The following is a 15,644-nucleotide window of genomic DNA, read 5'->3' on the forward strand; positions in this document are numbered from 1 at the left end:
TTGCATTGTGAGCCTCTGTAGCTCTGTAAATCACCAGACAGGAGAGAGACTTTACCTAGGTGAAGTGCTGATTGACAGCCGAATGCATTACACCCTGCCTGGCAGGAAAGGTCCATCCACACCAGAGAGACTATTATGGGATGTTAAAGACAAAAGACTGTTGTGCTCTTGACTTCCCATTAGCTGAGTTTGCAGCTCAGAGCACATGGCAGGAAGGGGATGAAAAACCTCATACAGAAGGAACTGATGATCTGTATGCTGCTTGGACTCTGGGGGGCAAAGTTCCTAGGCATAAGCACGAGATCCCCAGCTGCTTAGCCGGGGTTAGTCCTAAAGAATATGCAGAGCTTGCTTATTAGAGAAGCTTCTATTACCTTTGAAATTTAAGACTGTAATTTGTCTGCATCTGGATGATTAGCTGCTGTGACAGGGCAAGGCCAGCTGGCTATAGGAAAGTAGTGAGAAACAGGTATGTTAGCCCCAGGCTAAACAAATCCCTGTTACCATGGTAACCAAATGACAGTTGCTCCAGGTTAATCAAGACACCTGGGGCCAATTAACATCCTTCCAGAAAGCCCTGGAGACAGCTAGGTTGATGGGGACCCCTGAAGCCAATCAGGGGCTGGCTGAAACTAGTTAAAGAGCTCCCAGTTAGGCAGGTGGGTGTGCAGAACAGGAGCTGTGGGAGCGACTGATCAGTACACACCAGATCAGGCACAAGGAAGGAAGCCCTGAGGTAAGGGTGAAGTGGAGCCTGAGGAAGTGGGGCCTGCTGTGGGGAAGTAGAATAGGGAATTGTATGTGTCCTGTTTCTAAAAGGTCAGATACCACAGCTGATATTATTAGGGTCCCTGGGCTGGAGCCTAGAGTAGAGGGGGGTCCTGGGCTCCCCCCTTTGCTGCCCTGATTAATCACTGAGACTGGGAGACAACAGAGACTCTGCAAGGGAGGGGAGCTTTGCCTCCCCTCCCTCGCTGGCTTACGATGAAAATGGCTCAGTGGGCTGTGACACTTGTCCCTAGAGAGAAGGGCTACGTGGAGGGTCACAGTGAGCCTCTGAGGCTAGCGAAATCCACCAGGAAATGCAGGGCCCATGGAGACAAGGACAGAGCTTTGTCACACTGCTTTAACTTTGTAAACAACTCTCATTTCCTTTCAAATAAATCTTAATACAGGTTGTGACAGGACTGGCTACAAGTGTTGTCTTTGACCTAAGGAAGTGACTGGTCCTTCGGGCCTAGCAGTAACCTGAACGTTGCTGTGACTCGTGGGGTAAGGCAGGGGTTCTCAACCATGAGTCTGGGGCCCCCTAGGGGGCCATGAGCAGCTTTCAGGGGGCTGCCAAGCAAGGCCGGCATTAGACTCGCTGAGGCCCAGGGCAGAAAGCTGCAGTCCCAGCGCATGGGGCTGAAGTCTGGGCCCCTGAGCCCCACCGCCCAGGGCTGAAGCAATGTAGCTTTGTGGGGGTCTGGGGCCCCAGGAAGTTGCCCTCTTTGCTACCCCCTAACACCAGCCCTGGCTGTGATGTTATTAATATAACCTGTGACTGTATAGTTCATTGGTGCAACCACTTATATATTTGCAGCAAATGTTGTACAACGGTTGTCGTGTAAGGTGTCTATGAAAAGGTTATAATTTGCTCCTGATGATGATACTAGCTGTGTGGGCGTATCATTTTTGCAGTTAAAGTTATGAATATTGGCTACGTTCTTGTACATCAGTGTGTTTTGATTCTGAAGTAGCCTTAGTAAAGCATTAGATCAGCTTCTTCAGAAAGGAATTTGCAAATCAAGTGCCCAATCAAGAAACACTTAAAGGACCTTGGGGAAACGCCAATCCACATACCCTGGTGGGCCGGGCCAGTTTCTTTACCTGCCACATCCACGGGTCGGCTGATTGCAGCTCCCACTGGCCGCGGTCTGCCGTCGCAGGCCAATGGGAGATGCAGGAAGCGGCGCAGGCTGAAGGATGTGCTGCCTGCCACTTCCCGCTGCCTCCATTGGTCTGGAGTGACAAACTGTGGCTAGTGGGAGCCGCGATCGGGCAAACCTGCCAACATCGCAGGTAAACAAACTGTCCCAGCCTGCCAGGGTGCTTACTCTGGTGAGCCGCGTGTCAAAGGTTGCTGATCCCTGAGCTAAAATATTTAAGAGACAAGTCAGTTGAAAATATAGTGATGCAAGAACAAAGTAACATCGCTTCCCATTGTTACACAGCTTCTAGCTGCTGGAGGCTGCAATCCCCTGTCGTTAACATGGTTATTGGGCTGAAATCTCCCCACGGCCAGTCAGAGACAGACACGTACCTGTATAGCTCCCAAGCTCCCGACTCAGCGTCTCTAGGGGAAGGAGAAGATGGGAGAGGTGAGAATTCAGGCCCTCACATTCATGGAGAAACCCCCATTGCTTATTAATGGAACTGCTGTTAACGACGAGATGGTGACAGAGATCAGAGGCCAATAACGCAGCCGCTGCAGACAGAGCCAGCCCCACAGGGCTGCTCCATGGGGAAGGGCGACTCGCTGAGCTGCGCTGTGAGATGGAGCCCAGGATCAGTGACATCACTAGAGTCCCCGACTCCTTCCCAGGGTCAGGGTCGCTCTAACCAGAGGAGACGCCACCCCCAGACTCCAACTCACCTTTGAATCCCAGCAGCACCTCCTGCAGCATGGCACTTTGCAGAGAGAAATCACTGAGTCTCTTCTCCAGCTCCGCAAACGACGGCTCTGGCTTCCGAAACGTCCCATCCTCCCTGCTGGGGAAAGGAGGGGTGAGAAATAGGCCTGAGCCCCAGACCCTGAGCCCAGCAACCCCCAAACTTCACAAAACCTGGATCTGAGCTTTGTAGCCTGAGATAGTGAATGTCAGGGTGAGTCACCCCAGCCCTGTGCTCCCCAGAGAGACAGGAAGTGGGGAGACACTAGAGCAAGGAACGGAGACATTGTTCAGGAGCTTTCTCAGGGACGCTCTGGTTCTGGGGGGGGCAGAGCCATCCCCTACGCTGGTTTACGGCAGTAACAAGGGGCACCAGCACGGGGATTATGTGGAAAGGGAGGAGACACAGACCAAAGAGTGGGCAGGTCCTATATGTTGACAGTGGCCACAGACAGAGCCCAGGGCTCCAGCAGGGAATGAACGTGGGCCCTTTAATGCCAAAACCCCCCAACCCTTCAGCTGAAGCAGTAACCCTGGGGCGTCCAGCTCCTTTGGCAGAGAGGGCCACATTGCACCGTCCGTTATGGCCAGTGGCCAGGGCATCGGTTTAGGACTCTGTGCCCTGCTCCATTCACAGCAGAACACCCACTGCTCTCCATGGGACACCCACGTACGAAGAACAAGGGAGGAATCTGCCCTTCGTATGGGAAATAAATTTTAGTTCTTAGTATTTTGCCAAGTCTTTGCCGATCACGTTCAGTGTCACTCAGGAGGAAAACAGCCCCGTCCTGGACACCCTGTAGGGCCCCTGCTGGTTCTTCCCTTTGTTTCCCTGCCTTTCCCACCCTCCTTTCCCCATTTCTCTCTCGCTTCCTGCCAGGGGGCAGCTTCCTATTCAGTGCAGTTATCAAACCTAGCAGCCCATGAGGGGGAGCGAAATGGAGCCCAGGACTTACCTGCCCCCAGTGCTCCCAGCACCCTACAAAGGAGAGAAAGAGGAGGCCGTCAGGGGGAGTGTCCCTGGGTGGGGAGGCCTCCTGCTCTGCAGGGGTCACCATTGAGGCCTCGGGCAGTAGGGGAATTTCAGGTTTCCATTCCCAGAGCTGCTGCCCCCCTACCAGCCCCAGCAAACCCTGCGGGCAGGTCCCACTGTGGAAATCTTCTCCCCGGGCACTTTACAGGCAGAAGATATTTCTCTGCATTGAGAATCAAATTCCCCCCAGGGCTGAGAGACCCAGAAGGCCCCTGGCCCCACTAAACCCATTAACCTGCAGTGACAGGGGCCTTAGGCCTGGCTCGGGACCTCAGCATGGTGGGGGAGGGGATTTCACCCTCCAAGTGCAAACGCAGAGACACATTTCCAGGAGAGAAGGTCTTGGGGCTGCAGCATCCAGACTCCCAGGGCCCATCCCTGGCACCGCTGCCAGACTCACTGGGTGACCTTGGGCAGGGCTCTGCCCCTCCCTCTGCCTCACTTTCCCCATTTGTCCCATAGGGATAATGCCCCTGATCCGACTCTGTAAAGTGCTTTGGGGTCTAGGGCTCAGAAGCGCCTAGAGAAACGCTGCGTATGATCATTGCAATGACAGCCTGACCTGCAGGGGTTCGCTCAGCGGCTGCTGCCCCTTCTCTCCTCCCCTCTTGCTGAGCAGGGAAATCTGCCAGGACAGGCTGCAGACGCCCTCATCCCTTCTCTGGACAATGGCTCCCTCCAGCTCCTCCAGCCGGGCCAGCAGCCGCTGCTCCTGCTCCTCCAGAAACCCTCGCAGCTCCTGCCACTCCCAGACGATCTTCTGCCTCTCGGCTGCCGTCTGTTTCTGCATCAGGGAGAGGGCGGCTCAGTAACGGGGGAACACAGAACATAAGAACGGCCAGACTGGATCAGACCAAAGGCCCATCTAGCCCGGTATCCTGTCTTCTGACAGTGGCCAATGCCAGGTGCCCCAGAGGGAATGAACAGAACAGAGAATCATCAAGTGATCCATTCCCAGCTTCTGGCAAACAGAGGCTAGGGACACCATCCCACTCATCCTGGCTAATAGCCACTGATGGACCTGTCTCTAGTTCTTCTCTAGTTCTTCTTCCATGCACTTCTCTAGTTCTTTTTAGAACCCTGTTAGTGTCTTGGCCTTCACAACATCCCCTGGCAAGGGGTTCCCCAGGTTGACTGCGTGTTGTGTGAAGAAATACTTCCTTTGTTTCTTTTAAACCTGCTGCCTATTCATTTCACTGGATGACTCCTAGTTCTTGTGTTATGAGGAGGAAATAACACTTTCTTATTTACTTTCGCCACACAAGTCATGATTTTATAGACCTCTACCATATCCCCCCTTAGTCGTCTCTTCTCCAAGGTGAACAGTCTCAGGCTTTGTCTACACTGGCACTTCTCTCCTGCCAACAAAGAGCAGCTACACTGCACGCCTGGCAGCAGAACGGCTGTAGCGGCACAGCCGTGTGGCTAAAAGCTGTGGCGTGTAGCCTAGCTTCAGTCTTATTAATCTCGCCTCATGCGGAAGCTGTTCCATATCCTTCATCATTTTTGCTGACCTTCCCTGAACCTTTTCCAATTCCAATATATCTTTTTTGAGATGGGGCGACCAGATCTGCACACAGTATTCAAGATGTGGACATACCATGGATTTATATAGAGGCAATAGGATATTTGCTGTTTTATTGTCTATCCCTTTCCTAATGATTCCTCACATTCTGTTTGCTTTTTTGACTGCTGCTGCAGATTGAGTGGATGTTTCCAGAGAACTATCCACAGTGACTCCAAAATCTCTTTCTTGAGCGGTAACAGCTAATTTAGACCTCATCAGTTTATGTGCATTTGATATTATCTTTTCCAATGTGAACTATTTTGCATTTATCAACATCGAAGTTCATCTGCTCCATAACAGGGGAAAATCATAAATGCACCTGGGGGCGGGTGGCAGAGTTATTTACCAGAACACAAGATCTCTGGTGGTGGGGGATGCGAAGTTCATTTATCCCAGGAAGGGAGGAGGGATCAGGACCGGGGTGAGCTGTACATCACCTACAGGAGGGACACTTCTCCCCGAAACCTCATCAACTTGCACTGAGCCAAATCCTCCATCTCTGCAGCCCACATTTCATCTCCTTCCTCCCCATCCCCCCAGGAGCTAGAAAGGATCCCTGGTCACTGTGACATCCAGACAGACCGTGGGCAGGGGCTCCGGGCTAACACAGACTGACCCTCTCCTGCCCAGCAGCCTCCTGCGTCCTAAGGGCATCATGTTACCCCCGTGTCTGACCCTGCAGGCTCCCTGGGCTCCAGAGGGGATGGGTCCCTGGCTGAGGCTGGCAGGGTGGGCCCTGCATTCACCAGGTCATTCTTATGCCAGGCAAACCTAAGTGACAGGGGGCACTGGGCAACTACCAGCAGCTCCTCGCTCTGCCGCTCCTCCTCGGCTTTGGCTGCTTCTCTCTCTTTTCCCAGAGGGGCCAGATGCTTTTGTGGTGCCTCCTGGAAGAAGCAGGGGAAGGAGGGTTAGAAACTGCTGCAAACCTCCAAGCTGCCAGATTTCAGGGCCCATCCTGCCCTGCAGACGCCTGTGCAGGGTCCCTGGGACTCAGACTAAGAGGAGATGGTGAAACAGGGAGCAGCTTTTCCAGAGGAAATGCAGGGCCCCAGGCTGCAGTGCCAGGGGTGCAGCCCAACCCCCAGCTCCCCGGGGCCTCACCCACATCCCAAGCAGCCAACTTCAGACAGTCCCCACTTTCCCCAGCCCCAGCCCCCAAAGCTCCCACAAGGCCAGATCTGAACATGGGATTTCTAGCTTGTGTATGGAAACTTGGTGGACTGCTTCTATCATCAGTCAGGGTGAGAAATTGCTAATTCAAATTCTATCCAGATAGTATGTTAGGCTTGGTTTGAGTTTTTGGTTATTTGCTAAGTAATCTGCTTTGATCTGTTTGCTATCACTTATCGCTGGGAAATTGGCTGTTGTCTCTATCTGTCCTTGAGTGGCTCAGGTAAAGCACTCAGGTAGCTTAGTTGGCTGCATGGCGCCACCTGCTGTCGTGTTGGGTGATGATAGGCCCTGGAGAGGCTGGCTGAATCTCCAGCAAAGCAGTGAGAGAAGGGCCAGCCCAGCTCGAGGGTTAGATGGCACAGCGGTTCCCAGAAGCCCCCCAGACTGCACCCCGGGGTGACAACCCATCACACCCTAGAGTACACAAGTCTCAGAAGGTTTGTCACATCCTGTCCCCTCCCATTCCACACCCTAGATAGTTCCTGCCTCCCACTACTTCTAGCAGATCCCACCCTCCTATAAATATACTGCTCCTGTCCCTCCAAGCAGAACCCATTCCTGAGAATCCCTTACCTGAGCCAGCTCCACTGCAGCCATTTCCTTCCTGCTGGGAGGAGGGGATGATTTGGGGTGAAACGTGGACATTATTCTGTAGCCTGCCAGGGTGAGAGGGGCAATGTGAGAGAATTCAGACAGGGTTTCTGTCCTTTCCACATGTCGATTCCCCCCAGCATTGTTCAGTGCTAATGGACATTCTAGGTTCTGCCACACTGTGAAGCACAGAGTGACCTTATCCCAGTACAGGCCTAGCGCCCTCCCACCAGGCTGTAACCCTCTGACACATGGTGAAACTCTCCCAGTAGCTCTGTTACACTTATCAAGTTTGTGGGCGATACCAAGCTGGGAGGGGTTGCAAGTGCTTTGGAGGATAGAATTAAAATTCAAAATGATCTGGACAAACTGGAGAAATGGTCTGAAGTAAACAGGATGAAATTCAATAAGGACAAACCCAAAGTACTCCACTTAGGAAGGAACAATCAGTTGCACACATACAAGACAGGAAATGACTGCCCAGGAAGGAGCACTGCAAAAACGGATCTGGGAGTCACAGTGGATCACAAGCTAAATATGAGTCCAAGTGTTACACTGTTGCCAAAAAAGCAAGTATAATTCTGAGATGTATTAGCAGCAGTATTGTAAGCAAGACACGAGAAGTAATTCTTCCGCTCTACTTCACACTGATTAGGTCTCAACTGGAGTATTTAGAGTAGCAGCCGTGTTAGTCTGTATCCACAAAAGGACAAGGAGTACTTGTGTTAAAGACTAAGACTAACATTTTATTTTAGCATGAGCTTGTGAGCAGCAGCTACTTCTTCGATGCATAGAAATGGAACACACAGACAGGAAATTTTATACATACAGAGAACATGAAAAGTGGAAGATGCATACCCGACAGGCAGAGTCTAATCAATTGAGATGAGCTCGTTAGCAGGGAGGAAAAAAACCTTTGAAGTGATAATTGGAGTATTGTGTCCCGTTCTGGGGGCCACATTTCAGGAAAGATGTGGACAAATTGGAGAAAGTCCAGAGAAGAGCAACAAAAATGATTAAAGGTCTAGAGAACATGACCTATGAGGGAAGACTGAAAAAACTGCGTATGTTTAGTCTGGAGAAGATATGATCAGCTTTCAAGTACATAAAATTTTGTTTCAAAGAGGAGGGAGAAGCATTGTTCTTAACCTCTGAGGACAGGAAAATTATAAATGGGCTTAAATTGCAGCAAGGAAGATTTAGGTTGGACATTAGGAAAAACTCCTAACTGTCCAGGTGGTTAAGCACTGGAATAAATTGCCTAGGAGGTTGTGGAATCTCCATCGTTGGGGATTTTTAAGAGCAGGCTGGACAAACACCTCTCAGGGATGGTCTAGATCGGGGGTGGGCAACATGTGGCTCTTTAGAATTTAATATGCGGCTCCTTGTATAGGCACCAACTCCGGGGTTCGAGCTACAGGCACCAACTTTCCAGTGTGCTGGGTGTGCTCACTACTCAGCTACAGGCCCTGCCCCCAGTCCACTCCTTCCCTGAGCCTGCAGTGCCCTTGCTCCATTAACGCCCCACCCCCAGTGTCTTGCATAGCGTGAACAGCTGATCGGGAGGTGCGAGGAGGGAGGGGAGGTTCTGATTATTGTGGCTTCCCATGGGTGGGAGGCGCTGGGAGCTGATGGGGGCTGCTGACATATTACTGTGATTCTTTGGCAATGTACATTGGTAAACTCTGGCTCCTTCTCAGGCTCAGGTTGGCCACTCCTGGTCTAGATAATACTTCGTCCTGCCTTGAGGGCAGGGGACTGGACTAGCTACCTCTCGAGGTCCCTTCCAGTTCTGTGATTCTATGAACCAAAGGCCAGAGACGAGCAGAATCAAGAAGTCACTCTGGGGATTCTCCCTGTCACTGTCCCCAAGGCAGCTCTCTCAGGTTAACTAAGTTGTTGGATGCTCCAGCCTTTATCCAGTCTCTCCTGGCAGTGCCCCCTTCATGGGCGGGGCCTAGTTTTAGCCTTTGGGAAGCGTGACCCCGGGGGCTCTGAGACTGGGCCTTCTTGCTTCAGCACATCTTGTTCCTTTCTGTGGCTCCCCAGCGAGTCCCAATGAGTAGATACGCCTCATACAGACTGTGAACATGAGAATGTGTTTAGTGTTTAGACTTCATTGAACACTTGTGAGTTGCTGCCTGGGTTAACATCTGACTAGTTGCATTGTGAGCCTCTGTGGCTCTGTAAATCACCAGACAGGAAAGAGACTTTACCTAGGTGAAGTGCTGATTGGCAACAGAATGCATTACACCCTGCCTGGCAGGAAAGATCCATCCACACCAGAGAGACTATTATGGGATATTAACGAATACACAAAACTGTTGTTGTGCTCTTGATTTCCCATTAGCTGAGTTTCCAGCTCAGAGCACATGCCAGGAAGGGGATGAAAAACCCCATACAGAGGGAACTGATGATCTGTATGCTGCTTGGACTCTGCGGGGCAAAGTTTCTAGGCATAAGCATGTCGGGTTACATATGCCCTGCCTTGGTGGTGTGGAACAGCACAGCACAAACAATAGAATAGAGGATAAAGATAAAGTTGAGAAAGTAGAAGAGGAAGAGCCGAGGCAAATGCCAGGTGGCCTAACTGGGACAGATAAAGTTATGGGAAATGGGGAACCAAACAAACCAGCCATGCATGTAAAGTGTGTGTGTATCAACAAAGAACCAATCAGCAGCAGCAGCATGCAAATGTGTGTCTGTCTGACTAATTTGGAGAATAGAGATATATATAATATGATGCATTAATATAATAAATGATTCAGCTGCAATCATATTTGTTTGTTGTTTATTATCCGCCCGCATGCGCAAACATAAAGCACGAGAGTCTTAATACAGGTTATGACAGGACTGGCTACAAGTGTTGTCTTTGTTGGAAGATCTAAGATTCAATTGACCTAAGGAAGTGACTGGTCCTTTGGGCCTGGCAGTAAACTGAACATTGCTGTGATTCGTGGGGTAAGGCAGTGGTTCTCAACCAGGGGTCTGGGGCCCCCTGGGGGGCCATGAGCAGCTTTCAGGGGGCTACCAAGCAAGGCCGGCATTAGACTCGCTGAGGCCCAGGGCAGAAAGCTGAAGTCCCAGCGCATGGGGCTGAAGTCCAGAGTTCTGAGCCCCACCACCATGGCTGAAGCCAAAGCCTGAGCAATGTAGCTTTGTGGGGGCCCCTGTGGCATGGGGCCCCAGGCAGTTGCCCTGCTTGCTGCCCCTAACACCAGCCCTGGCTTTTATATGCAGAAAACCAGGGATTGAGGCCCACGTGGGCAGTGGAGTTTTTATAGCGGGGGGAGCTCAGAAAGAAAAAGGTTGAGAACGCCTGGAGTAAGGGACCATCTGTCACAAAGGTGAGCTCACCTGCGTGGTGAGATATATGGGATCACCCAAGGGGACTGGCTGTGATTCCATGTTAATGCTGTTACAGAGCCTGAAGCGTTTACACTGGATTCTAGGTTGGTGAAATCTCCATACAGACCTCACACCCAATTTGGGGTTTGTTCCCTGCTTCTTACCAGTCTGCCCGAGGCTGGTGCCCGTGCTCTCGAGTCACTGAAGACAGCGTTACAGAGAGAGGGGCTGTGACTTCCCCACGGTCACTGAACAGGTCTGTGACAGAGCCAGGAACAGACCCTGTTAGCTCCAGAGCCCCGTCACCCGCAGCTTGGGAAGGTCCCCCGAGCACACTGTATTAGGCTGCAGGAAGAGGTGTGCAGGGACTGCAGCTGAGCTGCCCTGCCAAGACGGCCTGTGCATCCGTGGACAAACCACCTCACTGGGCGGGTGTCCCTGGGTCAGGAGAAGTCAGTGTCCAGCCCTGTGGGGCTGTGCTCCTGGCTCATACCTCCAGCACTCACTGCTGCCCCTCCCTTACCAGCTGCACTGGTCAGCCAGCCCCAGGCCTCTGTGAGGGCACTTCCCCAGCCCCACCTCAAACCTTCAAACTGGGACATGGTGCACCAGTGCCAATCAGAGTGCACTAGTGTAAATTCTATCTGTACTAAGGGTTTGCACCAGTGCCTAAAACACCAGGGTGGCAGAGACCTTCAGAAACAGCAGTACGGTGGCACTAGAACCTATTTCTAGCTCGGTCACGGACAGCCTGGGTGACCTTGGACACATCAGTGTTTCTCCTCCCAACTTCAGTCTCTTTACCCAGCTGCCCACTCACTGGGGTCTCCTCTCTCTCCAGAGCTGCTCACCACTAAACTCTGTGTGGGTGTCTTCAGAGCTAAGGGAGGTCAGCTCGGGAATAGTCTTACAAGGGGGGCTGGGGAGTCTCTGTCCCTGGAAGTTTTTAAGAACAAGTAGGACAAAGCTCTGTCAGAGATAACCTACAGATACTTGGTCCTGCCTCAGCAGAGAGAGCTGGACTTGATGACATCTTGAGGTCTTATCTAGCCCTACATGTCTAGGATGCCATGAAATATATACATATAAAAACCCAACATACAGAATAAAACCCACCACAACATCATGTCAGGCAATTCGGGGCAACCACAACCTACACTCCACAGCATAAAATGACAATACAAAGGAGAAGAAAGCAACACGATGCAAACGATGACATCCTAGGGCAAAAGCAGACAATGGAAAATAGCTCAACTCAAACCAACACAGCACAGGCACCAAACAAGCTGAGGCATCATAAAACTGCTACACAACATGGTGCGATCACAGTTCCAAATGGCACCATGCAAAACAGCTCAGTGTAGAACAGGACACAGCACAAAAGAGAATTATTTCAGTGTAGGCCTGGAAGGGATCTTGAGAGGGCGTCTACTCCAGCCCCCTGTGCTGAGGCAGAACCAAGTATCCCTAGACATTCCCAGACTGGTGTATCTCTAACCTGGTCTTAAAAACCTCCAGTGAAGGAAATTCCACAGCCTCCCTTGGAAGCCAATGCAAGGCAAACACAGACCAAAACAACGCTGCACACACACACGCTGGGCTTGGGGTTAAGGGGAGAGGCAAGAATTCAAACAATCTGGGTTCAGTTCCCAGTTTTGCCCCAAATTCTCCATGCAAACTTGTTAGACACCGGTGGCTGGCCCGTGCCCGCTGACTTGGGCTCACACGGCTCAGGCTGTGGGGCTGTTTAATTGTGGTGTCCATGTTCCAGCTGGGGCTGCAGCCCAAGGTCTGGCAGCACCCTCCCACCTCGCAGGGTCCTACAGCCTGGCCCCAGCCCGAGCCCAGACATCTACACTGCAATTAAACAGCCCCTTCGCCTGAGCCCTGTGAGCCTGAATCACCTGGCATGGGCCAGCTGGGGGTTTTTAGTGGCAGGGTAGAAATACTCTTGGTGTCTGTTCAGCACCTGTTACAATGGGGACCCTGATCTTGGTCAGTGTCGGTGCAGAGCTCTGCACACCAGGGAGCCTGACCTCAGTCGGGGACTCTGCAACTCCCAGCATTACAGGATCCCAGATTTTGTTTAGGGCCCCTGCAGCAACTGGCAGGATCTCTGTCAGGGTCTGTGCAGTGCCCAGTACAGTGGTGGGGTGTGATCTTCATTAGGGTCAGTGCAGTGCCAGACCCAACAGGGACACAGATCTCAGTTGAGGTCTCTGAAGTGCCCAGCACAATGGAGGCAGCGGTTTGGGTCACAGTCATGCGCTGACTGGCACAAGGGGAGGGGGGGGGCATGATCTCAGTCCAGGTCTCAGTTTTACCTGGCACAACAGTGGGGTCTGATCTCACCTGGGGTCTCTTCAGTGCCTGGCAGAACAGGGCCCAGATTGCAGTTGGGGTCTCTGCAGCAGCTGTCAGAACAGGGCCACGCTCAGTACAATAGGAGCCCTGATCTCAGTCACACACCTGGGGAGAAAAGCGGGAAGATTTTCGAGCATTTGATATCAGTATTTCAGAACTGAGGAGAAAATGGGGCACAAACTAAATATTTGCTAATGTAAGAGAGAAGAACCAACATCTGGGGAGATTTTATGTCACCATTTAACAGTGCAAGAGAAAAGATGGGAAACTGGAGATGATTTTACAGGGTTATTCAATCAACAACAGACTGGGACAGATTCTTCTTGTCACATAGTCACATGGCCAGCAGAGCCCTCGGTGATGTGGCTTTCACAGGGGACAGGAGTGGGAACGTGACTAGCAGGTGATGGGGTGGGGGAGGCTGCTGGGTTGGGCAGGTTGGGGAGGGGAAGTCGCTGGGCGGGGAAACCTGGGGCTGGGCCGTCTCCATGGGGGACACTTGCTCCTCCCTCCCCTTCCTGGCCCTTCCCAGGCCCCGTTGCCAGCAGAGAGTGGCCCCCCCAGCGCAGCCCAGAGGTGTCCCTGTCTCAGGGCCCCCCCAGCCTCTGCCCATTCACCCTCTGCCCAGCTCAGGACTCCCTCGGGGGACCCATTTCCCACCCGCACACGGACAAATCCCTGCAGGGGGGAATGGGGGAAACCCCCCAAACCTGAGACCTGAACTGGCCACTGGCGATGGGGAGAGAAAAGGGGGCACAATGGGGGGGGGGTAACCGGGAACTTCACAGGGTTTGGGGGGAGGGGGAGGGTCACCCTGGGCGCTGCTCGTGGCTCTCTAGGGAGAAAGGGGGCAGGCCGGGGGAGGAGGGGGGTCCCCCCGGGGGGGGGCAGCGGTAAATCCGAGGGGATCTCAGCCCCCCCCTTTCTCTGCCCGCTCCTCGGGGGTAACCTGCCCCCCCCCCCAGCCATGTCCGAGCTGCACCGACATTTCCCGCCCGGCCCCACGCAGGGACCCCAGGGTTAATGAAGGGCTCTCCCGCCGCGATCTGCGCATGCCCAGAGCCCCACCGGCACCAACCCTTCTCCGGCCCGGGAGAGGCTCCAACGGCCCCGCGCGAGCCAGGCAGAGCCCCAGCGCCCAACGCTCCTTCACAGCCCGGCTCCGGCTCCCCCGCTGACATCACTTCCGCTCCGGGGAGAGTCAGGAACTACATCTCCCAGCCTGCCCCGGGGCCGCTTCCGCCCTCTCCAGCCCAGGGAAGGGAGGGTTCCAGTAGCTGTTACTGCGCATGCTCCGTGCGAGCTCCGCTGGGGGCGGGAGAACAAAGCTGCTGCTGCTGCCGCCTCCGCGTGAGCCGGGCCCGGGCTGAGCCGCTGCTGCTCTCCGGGGGGGGGGTTTCTCCAGCTGGGCCCCGCCCCCCGGGCTCTGCCCGCCCCAGCCCCGCCCGGAGCCCCCGGGGAGTGAGAGACCCCGGGGGGCGGGCACGTGACTCTGCCCCGGGGAACCCGGGAGAAGCCTCGGAGCCGCCTCGGCCCCAGCGGAGCCGCAGCAGGATCTGCCCCCCCCCGCTGGGATGGGGGGGGGCCCGGGGCCCGGCGGGGCGGGTGCCACAGGACTCTTTGCTGCTTCCCAATAGCCCTGTGCTACTCCCGGGCACTGCGCATGCTCAGTAGAAGCTGCTGAAGCCGCTGCCCTTCCCCCTGCCCGAATCAGCCGGAACGTTCCGCTGGGAGGGGGGCTGAGCAGGGAATTGATGGGAGGGGCGGGGTGGTGGTCGGGCGGGGCTGGGGGGGGCTAAAGGGAAGATCCGGGCAGGGAAGGGGCGCAGGGGAGTTTGCGGGGAGGTCATTGGGGCGGGACATTTGAACTGTTTTGTGCAGCCAGGAAATTCCCGCGGGGGGGCGGGGGGAGGGGAGTTCACTGAATCCTGCCCTGTTTGTGCCCCGTCCGCCCACCTACAAAGTCTCTCCAGCTTTTCCCCTTTTCCCCCATTATCACACGTGGCTATAAAATCCAGGGAGATTCCCCCCCCCCCCCAATGATGAGCTCTCTAATCTCCCCCGATTTCCCCTGGTCTCTCTCTACTTCTCAAGTGTCCATTTAAAATCTCTCCGATGTGGCAGCTTCCCCTCCCCCCCCAACTTTATCTGCCGCGATTTGTCCTTGTTTAGGTGGGAAATTGTTGCCCTGAGTCATGCCCCAGCACATGGCTGCCCTGGAGTGGGGGTGGGAGGAGATGCCCGTTCTCTGCCAGGGCGGGGATGGAAAAGCACGTGTCCCCCATGGAGACTGCCCAGACCCGAGTTTCCCAATCCCACCCACTGACCCCAAACTACCAACACAGTTTCCCCCAGCCCTCAGTTGCCAGTCACCTGCCCGTCCCCCACTTCCGCCCGCTTCCTTTATCCAGGGAGCCTTCCAGCTCCCCCTCCCCCCTTAAATCAGCTCCTCCCAGGCTCCCTGCTGCTCATGTGAATGGTGGCAGTGGGGGGGGGAACCATCACTTTGTGTTTATACATTGGATAGTCTCATAAAATGCAGTCAAACAGTCTCCCTTTTCCCTCTAGTTATTTAATAGCAACATAAAATCCCCCTCAGATCTTGGTATTTTTCTCTCATGTTATCAATTGCTTAGCTTGTGGCTTGTTTTCTCTGCAAATCTCAAAGACTGATATAAAATACTCTAAACATTTGCCCCACTTTTCTTTAGTTGTCTAATTCTAAGTGAATATCCCCTGAGATTTTTTTCCTTGTCTCTCTCATCATAAAATACAAAGAAAATCTCAGATTGACACCTTTCCTCAGATTCTTGAACATGGATACAAAATGTTTGCATATGTTGCCCGTTTCCGCTCTATTCATTTATCAAATATTGATGTGAAACACTCAGATTTTGCCTCCTATCAACCA

This window comes from Mauremys reevesii, linkage group 14, assembly GCF_016161935.1.
Source record: "Mauremys reevesii isolate NIE-2019 linkage group 14, ASM1616193v1, whole genome shotgun sequence".
Lineage (NCBI taxonomy): Eukaryota > Metazoa > Chordata > Testudines > Geoemydidae > Mauremys > Mauremys reevesii.